The sequence below is a fragment of the Callospermophilus lateralis genome, chromosome 2 (genome assembly GCF_048772815.1).
Source record: "Callospermophilus lateralis isolate mCalLat2 chromosome 2, mCalLat2.hap1, whole genome shotgun sequence".
Taxonomy (NCBI): Eukaryota; Metazoa; Chordata; class Mammalia; order Rodentia; family Sciuridae; genus Callospermophilus; species Callospermophilus lateralis.
Window position 1 is genome coordinate 136828495 of NC_135306.1, and position 22191 is coordinate 136850685.

General features: G+C 36.6%; 1 protein-coding gene across 3 annotated transcripts in view; it reads left to right on the plus strand.

Annotated features, from left to right (window-relative positions):
* Positions 1–22191, plus strand: part of Grm5 (glutamate metabotropic receptor 5) — a 427374-nt gene that overhangs the window by 248466 nt on the left and 156717 nt on the right. The gene's annotated exons all lie outside the window — the stretch shown is intronic.

A 22191-nucleotide genomic window follows, 5' to 3' on the forward strand; every position in this document is an offset into this window, starting at 1 on the left:
TTCCCATGCCTTTAAATATTCTACAAAAGATAACTTAATTACTAGATAATATTATGAGGAGACAAAAAAATTTATTTACTTGGAGCTAGTTTAGTGCTGTGTTTTAAAAGATGGACTGAAGATTCAAATAGAATTAGTTTCTAATCCTTCCACTGAACATATGAGCTGGATGTCTTAAGGAGAAAATCTCTTTGGAGCTCAGTTCCTTCATCAGTAAATTGAAGATGAAAAAGGGATCTAACTTATTGTTTTTGTGAAGACAGAGGGGAATGCATAATACCTGGACACATTAAACATTCAATAAATATTAGTCATTAGAAATAAATTAGTCTACTATTACAGTTAATAACATTAAAAATGAAATTATTATGTAATAAAATATTACCAATTGTTTTCCTAACTTTTCAGGGTTTATAAAATAATCCTAACACAGAGTAAGAGGTGGCTTTTATCACTATATAACCCTCAAAGCCACTATATTAATTCTCTAATGAAGAGGATAAAGCCCTTTATAGGAAGGTTGATTCATAGAAAGCTATTTTATAGTATAAAATATATACTGGTTATATATTTTATAAAAAGTATACTGAGTACCTTCCCTCTAAAGAAAGGAAACTTTAGAGCATTCTGTAGCTTTACTCATAAGTTACAGACATACAGGTTGACTTACTATTTTTATAAATAAGAAAGACATTGGAGGGGCTGGAGATGTGGCTCAAGCGGTAGTGCACTCACCTGGCATGCGTGCGGCCCGGGTTCGATCCTCAGCACCACATACAAAGATGTTGTGTCCGCCGATAACTAAAAAAATAAATAAATAAAATAAAAATAAAAAATAAAAAAAAGAAAGACATTGGAAATAAAAGCAACTAGGCTACCTTATTTTTTGTAATCTAAGCCAATCCAAGTTAGCCAAACTGGGATCCCAAAGCAAAGTAAAGCAAACCAAACCAAAACAATGGGCTATGTGGACCTTAATCAAATGATGAATGTATGGCCACTAAAGCAGAGGCAGAATAAGAACCAGTAGGGCAATTTTTCTAAGAGTGGCAGTTAAGAATCTAGTAAATAGGTTTCAACTCAGCTTGGAGATTGTACCATGACTTCCATGTAATAATACTGAGTCTCATTTCCTCCACCTGAAAAATGTGGCTAATGTCACCTAGCTTAGTGAATAAATCTGAATATTAAGTTTAACAGGCAAACCTCTTGGTACAGTATAGGTACTCGAGAAATACTAGCCCTCTTCTGAATTTCTTTATTATATTTGTACTTTAATGTAGCTGGTCAGAACTCTAAATATAGTTAACAGTCAACAAAATTTATTCACTCATTGCACAGGATGTCAAGGGAAAGCAGCTTCATTTGTCTTATTGAAAAATCCTCCTTTGGAGAGTCCTCATTGATATCAAGTCCATCGCTTTTAGTGACACTAGTGAAATGTGGTGCTTTCCATTCTTAGTCTTCAGTGTAATCACCCACCAACAACCACCATACCAATAATAATTATGTTTTAAGCAAATGCTCAGAATTCATTATGTGCAAGACACTGATCAATGCCCATGTTTAAACTTTTGTAACCCACTCTTATATGCTCTTCAGCAGTTCTCCAGGAATATTCTTGCTATTTGCTGTCAACCAACATAGGAAATCCATATATGGCCTAAGCCTCTCTGGATTTGGGCTGGTTTTAGCCTAGGCTGCCCATGGCCTTCTAGACCAAATTCTTCTCTCTACCACTGCCACCCTTATTGCCTTAGTGTTCTCTCTCAAAGTTGTGTTCTTCTGGCAGAAGCCTACATTTTTTTTTTTCTTACTGTATTTGTGAAAACGTTTTAGAATGATATAACATCATCCAATTCAAAAGCTGGAAAGAATTCTAACATGCATCCAAGTCCGTGTTCCCTGACTATGGCTATGCATCAGAATGATCTGGGCTCTTGATAAAAATGGATATTCTCGGAATGATCCCTAGATAGCTTCATTCTGCATTTTTAGCAAATATCATAGGTTATTCTTATATACAACCAGGTTTAGAAATCACTGATTTGATTCTTCTTACTGCCTAAAATAAAACTGTGAGCTAATTCAGGCAGGAATAGTTCTTTGCTCCATTATATCCCTAGTCTCTAATACTGCATACAAACACCAGAAAAACAGACTTGACACACAGTAAATTCCTGTTGGAATGAAAATGAAATCATAGTACATTCTCAGCGTCACTTAGTTGTGTTTTTGTGTGTGTTACCTATTCTTGTTCCCAAAAAGGACCCAAGGCAGCATAAAAAGATACATATAAAATCTCTCCCCATGCCACTGATCAGGAAAGAATTTGATTGTGGAATAATCCAATAGGGATTAACAACTATTTCTGCTTCCTAGATAAATTTTAATTCTAAATCAGAAATATCTGCCTTACTGGGAGTTGTATAGCTTTTGTTTTTTTCTCATAAAAATTGCCATCGTAGGGAGGTATTTGATGTACTTTAAAAATCATATGTTTTCCAGTCAGATAAACCTAAACCTGCATTCAAATCAAAGTTCTGTCACTTCTAATATTCTTCATGCCCAGTTAACAGTATTGCTGCAGTCCCTGAAAAATACACCTAGATGTTCTTTACTGCTGTTATACCTACTAAAGATTTAATCCAATTAATTTGAATTTTACAAACACTTCTTGAGCATTTAATATGTGGTGCAAAACAGACAAGAACAACTCCCCTCATTGATACTTTCATTCTGATTCATAATTATGCCTATTTTACAGGATGGTTATGAAGGTAAAAGGAATGTACCTAAAAGTCTTGAATAGTTGAAGCATTAATTAAATATTAGTGTCCTCCTCAAACTTTGATTCTCTTCAAGAATTATACATATCCCAAAAATCTTTGGTTTGGCAAGTCTGCTTCTTCCAGAGGCAGCTGCTAATGTTGAAACCAACAAAAGCTCCCTCTCCCCACCCCAAGGTGTCTAGAGAAGTTATCTGTAGCTAATCTTAATCAATGAGGCAAGGTGTTCCCTATGGTCCCTTCCAGAATTTTCAAATCTTGGACTCAAAATCTTCTTCTCTTGGTGTGACAATGCAGCCTAGAGAATTCTGAGCAATAGGGAGTCAGGGCTTTCCCTGGCTCTGCCACAGGATCAAACCAGGGAGTGGTTAAACTTATGAGGTTTTATCATCCCCAGGGGTACTACTGTAGGGGCCATTATTTATTAGGAAGCTCAACAAAGGTAACTAAAGTCTGGAATGTGTGAGCATAAGGCTGTGTTTCTGAAGTGTGTGTGCATGCATGTGTTCTTGCATATACACATGGACACACATCTATGCCTGTGTGTGTGTGTGGAAATTACATTGATGCATTTCTTGAGAAAGATGCAAGAATTTCACCTACATAAAGGGACACATTACTTTGTTATTTATACCAGAAAACTAAATTTTAATTTTTTAAAGCACACTGCTAATGATTGAGAATCGAGCTTTAGTTTTGCTATTTTTTTAATTGGTAGAGGATTTTTATATATTTTTTCCATTTTGTTAGGCTGCTTATTTATATAAATAATTTATCTGTAAGAATTAAGAAAGAAACATTTTCTTTTAATTACTGTGGTTATCATCATCCTTATTTTATTTCTGGTATGATTTATCTGTCTTACCTCCTAAATGAGAAAATGTTTTCCTGTATTTGTACATTGTTAGATTACATAGTTTCATACATAATTTAACCAAATTGCTCGATGTATTATTATTCTGTTAGTATGAAGTTCTATTTTAACATCAGTAAATACTTCAGAACTGGCTTCTTTTCTCAGGCTCACATGGTGGAGTTATTGTTTATATCACAAAAACTATAGAATCTCTATGCTCATGTACTGTAAATAGTGAAGTGATCTGCTTATAAATAAACTTAACAAATACACTATGGAGATTTAAAAGACAATACCACCTCCAAAAAGAAAAAGAATTCTTTCAATGATCTTTTTTTTTTTTTTTTAAGTTTATAAGTCTGAAGAAAAATAAAGCAGAGACTAAGGTCCAAAATAATCCCTTGACCTGAATTTAAGCCCCTCCTTTTCTTTTCATGCAAAAAAAAAATGGAATTTAGTTTCATTTGGAGTTTTCACCTTGCCTGTTTCTGAGCAAGAGCAAGCAATCTTCATTGTTACAGTAGCTCTGGATGCAGCTGTACTATAGATAAATTTAATGTGCACAACAGGAAATACAAGTCCAGACTCATTTTGATGAGCATGAAGCTCCATTTCAGAAGTTTATTTAAGGGATTTATGAATTGACTAGATGTGCTTCCAAGCAGCAGAAACAGATTTATTACCATCTATGCAATGATCATACTGCCACCATATCCCAAAGAAGGGAGCACAGTGATTTATAAAACTGCCTAGATAATTAATGCTCTATAGTCAGACCCTGTGAACTATATGTCCTAGATTTCCGTCAGTATTTCCCAGAATGTCCCCATCACAATAATTCCTGCCCCCCCCATTTTTACCCTGAATGAACTGTTGTTGCCATATTTTGTAGGTGACCTGCTTGCTGGTAAACACCTCTTCCATGTATTTCTAATGTTGGGATGGCTTTCCTGCACTTTGAGATACCTTTATGCTCCTCCACTCTTTTAATAGGTCTTTAAAACCCAGCTCGTTGCCTGCATTCATTAGAAAGACTTCTATAGCCTCCTGTCACCCACCATGGGTTGGTTCTTTACTTCTAAGTTTCTCCAAAATTTCTATCCTGTGCCACTCCATCACTAGTTAACTAAAACTGCAAAACTCTTGAGTGTGTATCAAATTATGAATCATGATTGAAAGACATGAAAACTAAAATCCATGCTTTTGCACAAAGTATCTACCTATTTGAAATCTTAAAAAAATCTTTGATAAGTTAATTATAGCCCATAAGATTCATAAATTCTAAACTTTCACAGAGTGTCAATCTTGTTCCTGTATTGTCTTTGAAAAACATTGTGCTTTCAACAGAATGGGGGGGAAAGTACTATTTTTTAAGCTTCATGGAGAAATGTCAAAAATGTTTGGGATTTCTAGAGATAACTGGAAATTACTGGGGTTTTTATTTTTTATTTTTTTTGATACCAGGGATTGAACCCACAAGTTCTTTAATACTGAACCACATCTCCAAACCTTTTTTTGTATTTTATTTTGAGACAGGGTCTTTGAGCCTTGCTAAGTTGTGGAGGTTGACTTTGAATTTGTGATCCTTCTGCCTCAGCCTCTGTAGCTGCTGAGATTACAGGCATGTGCCACTGCACCTCGCTGTTGTGTTTGTTTCTTTGTTTTTTTTTTTTTTTTTTTACCTATAGCATCGAGGCCCTAAAATGAACGTAACTCTTCTAAAATGTCCCTTCACTAGAGAATGCCTATACCAAACTAACCATGCCTGCAGGGACCAATAGAAACATTCAAATTTTCCACTGGAGGAAAATATTATGGTTCTTCTTCCCATAGCTTGTCTGTAACATATCCATGTGTAACATTCTAGTCTTTGCGTATATAGCAAAATGGGCTTATAGTTCAAAAAGGTAAAAAAAAAAAAAAAAAAAAAAAAAAGATAATTAGAATTCCTTGAATAACATACTGTCTCTTTGTCCTGTGTAGCATGTGTCACAGTGTGATCTGTATCAGTGTATGTCTTTCCCAATCATAATAAAAATATCCATCATTAATTGAACATTTATTATGTGATAGACATAGTGCTAAAAGCTTTATAATTATCAACCTGTTTCATCTTCATACTAACTTTAGATGACAGATATAACTATTATCTCTATTGTATACAGGACAGAAAAGGAGGGTTGGAGAGAAGTGATTCAATTATTTTCCCAAAGTTATTATTCAGTTGCTGTTCAGCACTGTAATAACCCATGAACTTCTTGGGGAAAGAGGGCATTTTTACAAATAATTATTTAGAGACCCCTTGTATAGGATAGCACTTTTCACTTAATACTTAACAAATGTTTGCTATTTTGACTAAATTTTCAAAAAAGTAAATAAGAAGTATGATATTACACTACATCTTATGAAATCCAATTGAAAGCTGTAAATGTTCCCAACTTTTGCTAAAATCTGCTAAGATCTTCCCACATCTAGAAGGCAATGGAAGGAAGATATTCTTCTTTTTATACTTCGGCCATATATTCCTTTTAAAAGAAGGAGGGACATCAAATTCCCTGTCCCTGAGATGCCCCTTTAATTTCCCAAGATTCTAGTCAAGTTAGGGGGATTATGAAAGCTAACCCAGTCTGGAACTTCTGGATGAGTATTGTCAGAAGGAGCTCTGACTCCTTCACATGTCCACTGGGAACTATATAATTAGAGGTACCTGTAAGAAGTGTTCTCTCCTTCACCTACACCAAAGGCAGATGTTCCTAGGAATGCTGGTCATACAGAGAAGCAAAGGAAACAAATAAGGTCAATGCTTATGTAGCTTAAGCTATGAAACTTTCCCCTGTAGGAACAAGCTACGGAGTGTTACCTTCCAACCAGCCTCCACTAGACTCTCCCAGTTAGTAAGTCAGTAAGTTTAAATAAACACTGTGTCTCATACACTGCCCAAAGGTGTTTTCTTTGGTCTCCTGTAAATGTACCCCACTGCCCTAGAACAGTAAGGTTATGGATAGGACACAAACCTTAAACAAATTAAATACAACAGTTACTAATAGGGCATTATGTAAAAATGTGGATGTGTAACCGATGTGATTCTACAATCTGTATTTGGGGTAAAAATGGGAGTTCATAATCCACTTGAATCTAAATATGTAATATGAGATGTCAAGAGCTTTGTAATATTTTGAACAACCAATAAAAAAAAAAACCTCAATAAATACCAAATGTGCCAAAGAGGAAAAGCAATGTATGAATGTCTGAGATATGTAAAGAGACGAGGAAAGTTTTGGAATTTACGTTAGTCTTTATATGGGTCAGGAAATTTGCCCAGATAAAATTTTATCTGATTCTTTTTAATTAATTTACTATTTATTTATGGTACTGGGGATTGAACCTGAACCTAGGGTTTAACACTGAGCTACGTCTCCAGCATGCCCCCTTTTTAAAAATTTTGAGATCAGCTCTTGCTTAGTTGTTTAGGGACTCACTAAATTACTGAGGCTGAACTTCAAGCTGTAACCATCCTGCCTCAGCCTCCTTTGTCACTGAGATCGAATTCTTGCATGAATTTTAATGGCATTAAAGATGGTGGCAAAAGAATTATTATTCTTATTTCACAACTAACAAAAGTGCCTTGTTCAACTGTCAATGATATGTCCAAGGTCTTCTGACTCCTGGTTTAGTTTTCTTTATGGATTTATTGCCATCAAACTATCAACTTTATTCATTCTAAGATTACTCTAACTTGAAGTTGGCTGAGTTTATCGCTGTTGTCATTTAAGATTCCTACTTACTTTTATGCAAGTTACCACTGTAAGAGTACAATTCTGGTTATAAACTTACAGCCTCAATTTGCCCAGAGAAGCCCTAAGCTGTCCTCAGACTTTGAATGCAAGATAAAAGACATAAAACTCCAAAAGGACCATTAACAGCATATATTGAATAATATCATCATTCCTCTACCAAACAATAACAAAACACTAGACTTTAGAAAATATGGGTTGTAATGAGTTCCTACAAGTCATATAGCATCTTTGCTTCCAATAGGTACATGGGATTAGGTGGGAGGGAATGTTAGAAATGGTGACTCAAACATTCAAACCAATGTGGTGAACCTCAGAGCAGTCATAGAGTATGTCATCTATTTATGATTTATTCTTGAATTTCAGTATCTTGTTGAAGTCAATATCTTGTTATTTATAGAATTATGTGTACAGAACCAGAGAGAAGGATTTGAGGCTTGCAAGGGATGTCTCTCTTCTATAGTAATTACATCTATACCTTCTGTCACTATGCTTTATATACTCATTCATCAAAAATCCGTTGAGCAACAATTTGTGTCATGATATATTCTTGAGATGTGTAACAAATACAACATAATCCTTGCCTTGAAGGAATTCCCAATCTCAGAGGGCAGTCAGAGGAAGTGTACATTGTCATTATTAAAGTTGCTGAGCACAGTGGAATTTCTCCCCCACTCAGTTCCAACAAAAATTTCTCAACTTCAACTCCTTACACTTTGAAATGTCAATAATAAGAATAGGAGAGTAAGCATTTGCTTTGTGCCTACTATTTGACAGACAAGATTCAATGTGCTTTCAGCATATTACTATATGTAATGCTATCAATAGTCCTAACCAAAAGTTATATAATTTTTCCCATTTTGTAGCTAAGGAAATTGAGAGATGAAATAATTTTCTCATGGTCGTTTTGCTAACAAGTGGCAGGACCAGCTGAACCCAAGCAATCAGAACTCCAAGTCTGTGAACTGGAGTAGTGCATATCAGCATGAGAACTATTGGTGCTGGAAAGCAAAGGGTCCCAATGGTCAGAAATTTCTTTGGCATTAGAGTAAAAGGGTCCTTCCTTTACAGAGAAAGCTCCTTGCATTTGCCACTCCAGGTCCATTCCACCCTCCACTCTGCCTTGACTGGTGCCCTGGAAAAAGACACACAGAGAATCTTGCATCAAATAGATATATTGCCAATGCTGTCAAGCAGATTCAGCCAGAGGGAAGCATCAGCAAGAGGCTGAAAGGATGAAGGAGAAGGAGGTCAGACTACTTGTTCCTTTGGTGGGCTTTCTTCCTGCGGGATATTGTGGCCCACCTTCCTTTCCTAAGGTCTTTTGTTTCATTTCGTCTTCGTCAATCTTCTCTGTCTCTGGATCTCTATAAGGTCACTGCTCCCTCTCCTTGTTCCTCTGTTGTAGGGTTTGTAACCAGATCCCAATATTACTGGAATTTGAATAGTGTACAGTTCCTGCATCTTTATAAGTAGTCCCTTTATTCCTCTTCTTCAGATTTTCCTAATTATTCTAATGTAAGTGTCCCCTCTGTTCCTTCCAGAGACTCAGACAATATACTAGGCTTATAAGGTACTGCACAATAAGCATTTCTGATTCCAACTGAGCCTCAATAGTCTAATTCTCCTATTTTATTTCCAGTGTTCCTACCACATGACCCTTTTCAAATCCGCAAAAATATCTGTTCAATCTACCTGGAATATCTCCACCTCACCTCAACACACACACACACACACACACACACACACACACACAGAGCAAATCTATCTGCCATTTTAATGGGTTTCAGTGATATTTTTTTGAAATAATTAATGGAAATAGAGCCAGATATTGACTGATTCTTTCACTTTTTCCTCATATATTTTGGTTTCTTTAGAGTCATATTTTATATATCCAATTATAATGACACAATATATATCCTCAAAATTCAAAATTTTTTTCTGGGGTTTGGGGTGAAACTGAGTTCTCAGGAACTTAATTGGCTTGTCTAAAATGCCACGAGTAATATGTGATGGAAACATGAGTTAATCCTAGGGCCCCTAGAATTCATGCCCTGCTATTTCTGCTTGTCCAGCAAGCCAGCCCCTAGCAACATGGTCACCAGTTCCACATGCCACTCAACAATGGCCACCTGTCAGGTCCTAAACATGCAAAGAGCTTGATAAAACTTTCTTAGGGATATTCTATGAATTACTTTTATCTAGACCTTTTTCTTTTCTATTTTGATGCCAATATGTTGCTCCCACCCACCATTTTTATGAAACCAAAGCAACACTTTCCATGGTGAACGGAATTGCAGCTTTGCAAATGCCTGATTTTTGAACAGATGAAGGAACAATGCCTGCCTTTGGGGAATCTTATTTGAAACCTCTTAGATTGCAAAGTGGCACAATATGGAGAAACATTCGCTAAGGTAATTCGGCTCCTGGGGAAGTTTAGTTTGAAACAATTGGAATCATGAATGCAAATACCTAGCATTTTCCTTTGGTTTGTGAAGGAGAAAGAACCAAAGGGGCCTTTAACAGAAAACTGGAAGAGGCATCTTGGTAGGCAGCAGAGCTGTAACTTGCTTTCTTTCCAACTTCGCCTGCCAACTCCAGCGGCACAGTTGTTTTCTTTTGAGAACAGATTCTGCTTGTTCAGTGCATGTTTGTGAAGATAAAGATTTTCAGACACTCAGATACAATGGGGCATTCACACATTCAAAACCCAGTTAAATTTGCCCCCAGGGCACATGGGGAAGATGCCAGGAACACAAACGCCCGGAAATGGAAATGGTAATGGCAATACAGATTGCGTTGACTTAGGGGGAGTTTAGGCAAACAGCCCAGTCACCCAGGGCCATGGACTCATGCTCAGAGCTTGCTGAAGTTCTCTCCTCTCCAGAGCATTGGTTTGGCTACGTCACTACAGACAGGTGGGTTTGGGCTCTGTTTCCAAGGAATTCCTTTCTCATTCTGCTCTTTACTGTCATTACCAGTGGTTTCTTCCATGGCAGTGATCCAGTGAATCTACCAACATTGCATATTCAGGGTTGCCGGATCCCTGCTTGAAGGATTTCCTACTGTTCTTCAAAGTCCAACTATATAACATGCTCTACATAACCAGACTCCTAACTAAACTTTCAGTCTCCTGGTCCTTCCCCACTTTATTTTATCCTCAATCTGCTGCTGCACAGAAGGATTAATGAGCCCCAAACATGTCACTTGTATGACTAGGTCTTTGTACAGGACACTTGCTTCCTTGTCACTTTACTCCTGCCTTGGCCCACTTGCTGGCCCCTCCAAGTCACTGAGCATCTTTTCCTTTGAGAAACTCTTTAAGGCCTTCTCTCTCCTGTCCTCTTCAAAGCATTTATACTTCTTTCCAAAAGAGAACTCACTATTTTTGTAAAGTATAAGATGACATCAAACATAAAAATTATTTTACAGAAATGTGAAAATTTTAAAAATTGTGCATGCTAGAAGTGATAAAATATGGTATCAAGGCTTTGTTTACTTGCCTGTCTTGTTTGACCTTATGTTGAGAAATATTCTATATTTCCCTCTGAAGCTCAACTCTCACCATGTGTCTATTTCATATTAGAATCTTAGCAACTTTTTTTTTCTGGATCATTTTTTTATTGGTTGTTCAAAACATTACAAAGCTCTTGACATATCATATTTCATACATTAGATTCAACTGGCTTATGAACTCTCATTTTTACCCCAAATACAGATCGCAGAATCACATCGGTTACACATCCACATTTTTACATAATGCCCTATTAGTAACTGTTGCAACTTTTATTCCAATAAGAAAAACAGATTTGATGGGTGGCAAGCGAGTCTCTTGAGAGACTCCAAGTACGATTTACAATAAAGCTAGGAAAGCCAATCATTATCACTTCTAAAGTTTGGGAGTTGAACATAGATAAATTTCCCATAAAATTTTTAAAAACCTTTAGAAAAAGTAAATTATTCTCTAAACCTGAACATTTTCAATGTGGGATGCTATGCTTTATCATACGTTGTCTAATGTGATCATCACTGAATCCCTGGTGTAGTGGTGGAGTAAGGACAAACTTCATGTTAAGTGGCAGAGTCAGGATTCAAACCCAGTATTCATCTTAAAGACTAGTCTTTATATTTCATTGCCTCTTCCCTCTTCCTTCCAATGTTTCTCCCAAAATGAGATGTCTAAAAGAGATTGGTAGAAATCAAAAGCACTAAATACTATTGAATCTCAGACCCACAAAGTTTTCACTTTCTTGTAGAGTTTTTAGATTAAATTGAGGAGACACTCTCCCTCTGGTGCTAATGTGTATTTACTTAAGCCTACTAAGCTGCTTTTGCACCAGTGGGAAGGTGAGCCTGGGGCTCCACATGTTGGCAGGCAAGACTATCCACTTAGTCTAAAAATAAACATATCACAAGGAGAGTTATTAAACTATCTTCTATTAATGGTAAGCTAAAAGGCGGTTTTGCTTTTACATTTAAAATAATGGCATAGAATTTTCTTTCTAATTGAAATATTTGAGTTTTAAAACATAGACTAAATAGGAAGAAAACTTTGAGATAAATCTTAGTGTATGTGATTCTCAAATAAGGCAAAAGCCTGAAGGTCATGAAACAAGTCTAAAATTTGGAAAATCATGAATGATTTACTGTGATGGCAAAAGAGTGATTGTGTTTGGAGGCTACTTCCTCTAATAGTAATCTACCACTCCTTGATGCTCTCTGGCCTATCTTATCAGCTCAATAAAAGAGAGTTGATTTTAATAATACATTAGGAGGCTGCTTAAAGACACAAAGAAGGTTCAAATCCCACACTGCCAAATATTCTTCCTCTCCAAAAAAAATCACATAGAACGTTCACACAAAGATGAAAATAGCATTTTGTAATAGTTCAGTGACTTCCCATATCATCATTGGTATATGACAGAAGCTCAAGATTTAAAACGGTCTTCTTCCTCAGCTTTAATAAAAACCTCAGAATGGTCATCCTTGCTGTAGGCTCCATAATATAGAAACTTAAAGAAACGAGTAACACACTTGTTATATACAAAGACTAAGCATGCGGTCAGTTGTCACACCTGGGAGAAGCAGACTAGCACTGGGTGAGGAGACCCTCTTTTGCTCTTCACATGATGGAGAAGGAAAGAATACCTCTGCATTCAAAGTGAAACAGTCCATTATTTAACTAGCAGGTACTCCTATAGACCCCAACAAATCCCAGGCACAGATCTAATTATTGTTAAATATTAACTTAGTCTACACAATAATTTTATGAGGTAGGTATTTAAGTCTTTATAGATTAGGAAACTAAAGCATAGTTAAAAAACTTTCCCAAGATCATATAACTAATGGGAGGAAACCCCAATCATACAAGCACCAGAGACCACACTCCTACTCACTAAACCAGGATGAATCCGACCATGAATTGGTATTGCCTTGGAAGAACTCAGGAAGGAGATGTGCATAGAGATGCAGAATCATTCCTTGGACCACACCTGGCAAGAATAAGAGAAAGAGAAGGCTCTATCTCAATGATCCATGAGCACTGCAGTCTGTATCATATGCAAATTAGCAATAGAACTTAAAATATGATCTCAAACTTTGTGAGCCTCGTGTTCTAAGCAGGAGACATTTAAACACAATACCTAACTCTACATTAAAATGGTGATTTATAGTTATTAACTAAATGCCATCTCCTTTAATGAGATGCCAATTCTACACACAACTAGCAATTCTTGAACTAAGCTACAGGAAATGGTATAGATATTATGGAATTGTAAGTGGTCATCTCTTGGAGAATTTGTACAATTTGACTTACAAAATAAAGTAATTTACATAAAGGCAGACCAGTATTTATTCTGAGAGAACTTGGTTATTGTGACTTGTGGAAAATCACCTGAGGAAGCATTTTTTTTAAAGATAATCATGCATCTAGATTTATACCTATTATATCATTGTAATATTTGGAAGCATCCCATTTTACTCACAGAAAGTTTCTGAGTGATAAATTACATGGCAACCCTAATAAAAGAGCATTCCATGGCAAGGACTTGGCTCTGAATTTTCACAGAGCACAGTCATAAAGATGAAAGACACATTCCCTGCCTCAAGGATTTTACAGATTGGATCCCACTTCATTTTGAAGGAGCAATATAAAAAGAAAATGACAATATGATGCATTAAATGCCTGAATAGAAATGTTAAAACATAGAGCCTGCCTAGTGGCCAAGAAGCCCTAAATCTAGCATGAGGAAGGGCAAGGGCTTAGGACTTCATACAGAGGCAGCATTTCTGAATCTTAAGACTCCAGATGTTTCTCAAGCCTTTGAAGATCGGGTAGAAAATGAACACTCAAAACACAAGGACAACATTTGAGGTAGGTAGAATATAATGGCCAAGAAGCACAGGTTTCAATCAATAAATAGGCAAAGGAACTGAACAGGTACTTCACAGAGGAAATATGATTGGTCATTTTGAACCACAAAAAAAAAAAAAATGTGTATCAAGGACCTAGGCATTAGACTAAGGGCCCCTATACCTGCTAGAAGAAAATGTAGGCCCAACTTTCCGTCATGTTGGCTTAGGAACCAAATTCCTCAACAAGACTCCTAAAGCATAAGAAATAAAATCAAGAATCAATAAATAGGATGACATCAAACTAAAAAACTTTTTCACAGACAAGGAAACAATCAAGAATATGAAGAGAGAGCCTACAAAACGAGAGAAAATCTTTGCCACCTGCACCTCATATAAAGCATTAATCTCCAGGATGTACAAAGAACTAAAAAAAAAAAATTGACACCAAAATAAAAAAATAACCCTATCAATAAATGGACAAAAGTACTGAACAGGCACTTTAAAGAAGGAAAAAAAATTTTGAATGGCCAAAAAAATATATAAAAATATGTTCAACATTTCTAGCAATTAGAGAAATACAAATTAAAACTATACTAAGATTCCATCTTACTCTAGTTATAATGGCAATTATCAAGAATACAACTAACAGTAAATGTTGGAGAGGATGTAAGGAAAAAGTTCACTCATACATTGCTGGTGGGATTGCAAATTGATGCAACCACTCCTCAGAAAACTTGGAATGGAACCACTATTTGATTAACTTATCCCATCCCTTAGCATGTACCCAAAGGACTTAAAATCAGCACACTATATTGATGTAGCTATCCCAATGTTTATAGAGGCTCAATTCACAATAGATAACCTAGGAAACCAACCTAGGTGCCCATCAGCAGATGAATGGATAAAGAAAATGTGGTACATGTACACAATAGAATATCACTCAGCCATAAGGAAGAATAAAATTATGGCATTTGGCAGTAAATGGATAGAACTGGAGACTATCATGCTAAGTTAAATAAGCCAATTCCCAAAAACCAAAGGCCAGATATTCTCTCTGATATGCGGACACTAACATACAATAAGAAGGGTTAGGGGAAAGGATGAAGAGAAGTTTATTGGATTAGACAAAGGAGAATGAAGGGAAGGGAGGGAGGATGAGAATAGGAAAGACAATAGAATGAATTAGACATAACTTGTCTATGTTCATGTAAGAATACATAACTCTATATCATGTACAACCAAAAGAATGGGATCCTAATTAAAATAAGTGGCCTCCAGCCACCCAAACTGTAGAAATACGTGTTGGTTGCTTAATCTTCCCATGCTATATTTGTAATAGCAGACTAAACATACTGACATGTATATTTCAGATGTTTAAATAGTTGATAAGGTGATATATGTAAAGTTCTTAGAACCTTAGTCAGCACACAATCTGTGCTCATAAATGTTAGATGTTGTATTCTTGTGTTGTAATTATTGTATTATTCTTTTTATAATTTAACCCACCCCACTTTTCACTGCTGAGAGCAAAGAAGTAGGATATAAGAAACCACAGAATTATAAGAAGCTAGAAAAGGTAGATTTGACTTTACTTGTTCTTTGCCCAACCATTTATTTTTAACTAAAATTCCTAACTGGGATTGATTTGACATGGCCTAGAGTCAGTCCCACTATGATCACAGATTGAGGATTAGGCAGTTGCAGATTATAGGAGGCATCCTATTTCATCTCTTCAGAGTCCAGTTTTATCTCAAAGTGACAAGTTTCTTGAAAAAATATTGAAGTTCTTAGGATTTAGTGTATAATAAAATAAATAGAGATCATTGTTACTGAAAGAAGTATTTTTTTTCTCTTAACATTTGCCTTGGATATTTCAATTATTCCATAAGGGATTATAACACAGGTCAGGACCCCAATCTTTTTCCTGCTTACAGACATACACTACTAATTTGGAGTTTACATAAAGCAAGATTTTAGAATGAAATTTCCATTTTGGAATGGCCATTTTGAGAAAAGAGAGAATATTTGGTAACTATATAAGAGGATACACTCCTATTTAAAACATCCTTAGATATCAATGGGTGCTTGAACAACATAAATTAATTTTCCCTCAATTCTGAAGGCTGGAAATATAAGTTTAAGGCTGGTTTCCTCTGAGGCCTCTATCCTTGTCTTACAGATGGTTACCTTGTTGCTGACTGTTTATATGCATGTACTTCTGCGTGAAGCTGCTTGTCTATCTTCTTCTTGTAAGGACCCTAGTTACAGTGGCTTAGGGTGCAAACCCAAATAGCCTACTTTTGACTCAATCACCTCTTTTAAAGACCTCATCTCCAAATATGATTACATTCTGTGATACAGTGTGTTAGGACTTCAACAAATAAATGTGGAGGGACACCATTCAGCCTATAATACTTTATCAATAAGTCTTAATACAATAAATTATATGATTATAACCCTATGAAATGATAACATCTTTGTTCATTACTCTCAATTACCATCAAGTCCATATTACCTCCCCATAAAGTCAAGTAAACGTCAAACATTTAAGAGGAGCTGACCAGGAATGGTAGTACAAACCTGTAACCTCAGCTATTCAGGAGATTGAGACAGGAGGATCACAAATTTTAGGTCATTCTAGGCAACTTAATAAGACCTTATTTCAAAATAAAACAACAGAAAAAAGACTTGGAATATAGCTCAATGGTAGGGCACTTGCCTATCATGCATGAAACCCTGGGTTTAATCCCCAATACCACCAAAAAGAGAGGAAAAAAAGGGGGAGGTGAATTTTCTTTTGAGATCATAACACACATGTCATAGGCTGGGTTTCCAAGAAATAGACACTGAGTGTGTGAAATTTCCATACAGGAACTTTAGTTTAGAGTATGATTGATAATAATGTCTGTGAAGGATGAGCAATTAGGATCAGATAGAATGAGAAGCTGAACTATCAGGCATTTGCAGCAAAGATTTCTCACTGATTCTTTAGGGGTTTTGAGCTATATAGCCTTTCAGAGCCATCCCTATTTGAGGCAAGTTGCTTACCCCCTGTGTCCCTCTGCCATAGAAGATTGTTCCTATGGATGGAGAGGAGAAGAGCTTAGACAAGGTAAATTCCTTGCATTGGCCACAGTCTCTGCTTACATCTAGTTCCTTCAAATAATGAGTGTACTCTACTAGAAATAGGTGCCTGAAGATTCTGATTGATCTGTTTTTCAGGAAAAACAAAGATGAAATGTGGAACAAATGATAGGTTCCGTCTTTGAAGTTATCTTGAGTCCTTACTAATATTACTGTCACCCTCCCATACATTCTGGGGCTCCCTCACCCATAGGGGGCACTTTCATTGATGGGTTGCCTACTGATTGTGATCCAGAATTGCAAACATGAAGGATCTGAGCGCCTGTCACCATGTCCTTCTTAGGTCATGGCTACTACATGTGTCTGTTTTTCATTAAGATATGTTAAGTAAGGCAGTACCAAAAAAAATTCCTTAGTGATTCACTGAAGTATATATTGGCAACCCAACTTATCCCTCTACCAGAATGGTCCTATCATCCTTCCTTGCTGACTTCTTCACTCAAGAAGCTTAAAATGACTGTGTAGCAACTGAAGCTAGCAATTTATTGGGACATTCAATGTGTCTCCTGCTGGAAGCATTCCCCTTGGGAACCAATCCTAAACAGCCATGAAACTGAGATTTGTGGGGATGGGAAACACAAGTACCCCAAGAAGGACATGAAGTGATGATCAGTGGGACCACATATTTTTATTGCCTATCCTTGGACCAATGTATTCTACCCAGTAAGGACATATTACCATTTCATTGATTAAAGCCATCTCTATAGTGCTTAGACAGTGTACTCCATACTTGCAGGCCATTGTACCCAAATCAATATTTTCAGTTATCCCTTTAAGAGACTTTTCCATTGCTATATATATCTCACAGCTTCTGAGAAGTGCAACATGTGATAGGATCAGTGAGTCCTGAGTACGTGTAACCACTACTACACCTCCTTAGCTGTTCAGTGGGTCTCCTGGACTACAGCAACATTATTCCAGATGTCATGTTGCTGGATAACTATGAGCAGCCATGGTGATGCTGGCTAAAGTACTGCAGCCAGGAATAGTAAATGCATACATGGAGTATGTGTTGATTTCAGTCAAAATTAAAATTTTCTTCTTGCAAAGTAGAAGTAGTAAAAATCAGAAAACATTACACCAAATGCTTAGTCTCCTTGAGTGATAGTGCCATATGGGGGACTAAGCCATGGTCTCTGCTATTTCTAGTTGAATCTTTGACAGTGAAAGAAGCCAAATGAAACCTAGATAATGAGATCTCAGGCTCTTAGATCTATGCATATCCAATAGCTATTCTGTTCTTGAGTCTATCATGCTAGCAATGGAGTGACTGAAAACAGAGAATGGTTTAATCAGATCAGATGTTCCCTATGTTGTGCATGCTCTCTGATGGACTTTTACACTCAATAGAAAAACCTTCATATTTTTGCCACTCCTGTAGGTCAGACACATGGCTTTCCCCAAAACTTTCTTGGTGCTCATGATTTCCTTAGTTTCATTTTTCTTTCTTTGCAGACCCCTCCCTGATAAATCAGAAAAGCCATTCCTCATTGCTCAATAATTTATATAGATTCTACTATATATCCTATTTTTTGAGTGTGTACCCATACACTGAACTGGCTGATAAATTAATTGCATGTAATTTCTTTTCTCCTTTGTTACTGGGTCATAAGAGATTCCTCATGCACCATACATATTAGCTCTATAAATATTACTAACTTAACAGTGATATCAGATCTGGGCTATCCGCTCATGCAATATAGTAAAAGCACTCACTTGCCTTGGGAAGAGACTGCCCCTATGAATGAGGAGCCTGTAAACTGAGGCAGCTTCCTGGCTTTTGGATGAGGGAGATTCCTGGAGAGGGATTATTATTAGTGATCAACAGTCAAAACTCCTGGCAACTGAGAGAATGAATGCCTTGGTCCTGAAGAGTCCTCTTTAATGTACCTCTCAGCTTCCACCGCATCTATTAAATGAATATAGGAAAAAAAGAAGGCCTAAAGAGTGGAGAAAGTTTGGTAATTTTTAACCCTGCTTGGACTCTGATTCCATGAGCATTTTATTTATACACAGGAAAAAGAATGCTGCATTGAAAAGTCTGGCTCGCAGCCTCCATCTCTGTCTACATGTCTAAGTCTCTCTCACAGTTGACATGATGAATGTAAATATAGAATGTGTCCAACTGCACAAACTGTCATCCCAAAATATTTGGATGTCATAAGCAAGAATGACCAATAGGCAATAATTTATTCAATTCTTTCATTTTCAGAATGATAGGAATAGCCTATCTATTTGTAATTGCTAAGCCTACATTTTCTGCACCTATAAATTTGAAGTAACAATTATTCCTACTCACAGGTTAAAACCACATGTAAAACCCAAGATGATACAGATAGGTAGGAGGTGGGTAGAAAGGGCATTGGATCCTGGGGCAGATGGCTATAAGTTCTTCACTTTGATCAGCTCACCATATGTCCATAATTTCAACTTCTACAAACCTTATAATTCAGTAAATATTTATCCATGCCCACTCTGTAGCAAGCACAATCTCGAGCCCTCTAAATTCAATAGTTAAGAGAATTTATTTTCATAGAGCCTGTAGTCTAATTGAGAGATTCACATCCATCAAATAATCATGAAGTAAATAAAAACAAAATTGTAACAAATGCTCTTAAATGGGGATGTGGAGGAAATGTATATGTTCTAGGAATGTATATTACAGTGAAGAAAACCTAATCATGGAGGAAATGGAAGATTTTTCTAATATAAAAAGGAGTATACAAGCCAGAGGGAATAACACATGCTGATTTCCTTAGGGAGAGAAGTATAATACACACAAAGGGTTAAAATAACATTATTCTTGCTGGAGTGGAGAGAGCCAATAGGGGCATGGGACAGAGATATGCAAGGACAAGACTATGCAGGGTCATATTTAGGATGGGAAATGCTTTTTTTTGGAGGGGGGGGTTATAATCAGATTTGCATTTTTAAAAGCTTCCTTACTGTCCTCTGCAGAAGGGCTTGGTAGGGAATAAGACTGTATGACACATGGAGTCACAAGTTTGTTGCAGTTGTCTTGATGAAAGATGATGATACCATGCATTAGACTAGGCTCACAGAGCTGGAGGAAAGTGGATGGATTTGAACAGTGTTTAGTCAAAGAAACGACAGCACGTGATGTTGGATTACATATGAAAGAGAAGATGTTCAGGGTGACTTTGTAAGTTTTTGGTCAGCACAATCAAATAGAACTAGTGCCAAAACATATATACATAAACAGTACCAGGCAAAATGTTATTAAATATTTATTTTATTATTTTAGAGCTTACATCAGAGATATGATCCTTCGTTTTTGTGAATCCTTTAAGAAACTGGTAAAACTTATAAAATTTCTATCCTGACCAAAGTACTTTCTCACTCAAAATTTTGCATGCTATTTTATGGTCCAACTTCATCCAAGTAAATTTTACATAATACAGCATTTATGAAATCCCTGATTCTGAGGCTAAGAAAATGTGTGTTCTCTAATGTATTCTCTGTTGTGTCACTTGCATCTGCACTACACAACACTGGAAAATAGGGAAGAAGATAACTGTAGAAGCTGCTACAGTTATTCATGTATTGTATGTTACTGCTAGGTAGCAAATGAGTATTAGGTGGGCAAAGTACCATTCCCTCACAGGGAATCACAAGATGCAATGTTCCTCTGGGACAAGCACATCAATCCTTAATGACAGAACCCAACACAAGGGTGTCTGTGGCAATACTGTCAGGAAAAAGTGGCTTTCCCTCAGAGCAAAACTGCCTTCTGCCAGCTGCTCTTCACACTTATGGCTTCATGTGGCCTTAGGGGGAAATAAAATATTTCCTTCCTCAGGGAAACAGTCATTTGGATGCAGCTGCATTTGAAAGAGAATTGCTGACTTAGGATCTGATTCTACAATGAACATTTTATAAAAATATTATATATAGCAATTATATATACTACACACTATATATACATGAGACATAAATTATATGCCAAATCAGCTCCTGTGAGAATCCAGATATAATGAAAAGAGATATGTGCTTAAATGGCAGCTGACCAGCTTAGGAGGAAAAAAAAATGTTTTAAAAGAAAAACACATACAAGGAGATACAATGTCACCTTCTCCAAGGATTCATTTTATATTACACAATCATCTGATACAAAATTTAACTGCAGTCATTTTAGGAGTTTAGTGACAAGTTTGGTTAATTTTAAAGATTTCTTCAATTTCTCTTTTCAAAAGTAACAATAACTCCAAACACATGCTGAGTGCTCACTGCACACCAAATACTGCAGTTGACGCATATTGTCTGCTTTAATCTTTATAATCCTTCTAAGAGATAAAGGCCATTATAAACACACTTTCTTAAAAAAATAAACTGACATTCACAAAAGGTCTATGCTTTTCCCAGCAGGCCTTCATTATCAAACATCAAATGGCACAATCAAATCCAATTGCCCTATACTGAATGACTACAGAAATATGGTGGACTTAACTATATATGACATGTACAGTACACAAGCCCCAAAACACATGAATTTTATTTCACAATGGTGATACATTAGAAAAATAGACCATTTAATAAAACTCATAATTTCACAATCACTTTAGGAAGGAGGCTGTCTGATTATATGGCATAACCCCTTGTCCACTCACTCTGGAAATAGACATCATGGTATCTGTTTTATTCAGTTCTGTGAGATGGGTATTATTATACCCAGCTTGCAGATAAGTGAACAAAGGGTCAGACAATTCAGGTGACTTGCTCAGATCAAGAGTTAGTAAACTTATGTCTATTAGACTCCAAAGAGAATGTTCTTCATGATGACATTCCACTGCTAAGAGTTTGCTTGCACAGTTCGTATTCAGCTCTTCTCCTGCCTGAGATGTCTTTCCCTCTCTGTCACCACTTGGATGCTCTCCTATGGTGGGGTGTGTTTTACTTCACTCTTATTGCTTTCTTCCTCAGAATGATGTCAATGAATGTAGCTTTGGGCTTTTCTCTGAGGAGACACAGTGACTTCTCTACCTGGTGGGTCTTTTAGAGGACTATCTAAAAGGACTATCTTCTTGGTAAAATGATCCTTCTTTTAGAGCATGAGTTGGTCTAGGTTCCTGAGTCTCACCTGGACAGCCTGTTCACATGGCGAGGGGTGTCTTTGAGTATACCTCAGTGAGAAAGCCTGCCTCACTCCAAGGATCATTTTCAGATATTCAGACTACTAGCCTACTGTTATCAGTATTTACAGTGATATTTGGGCCCTCTGCCTTTACTTTTTATT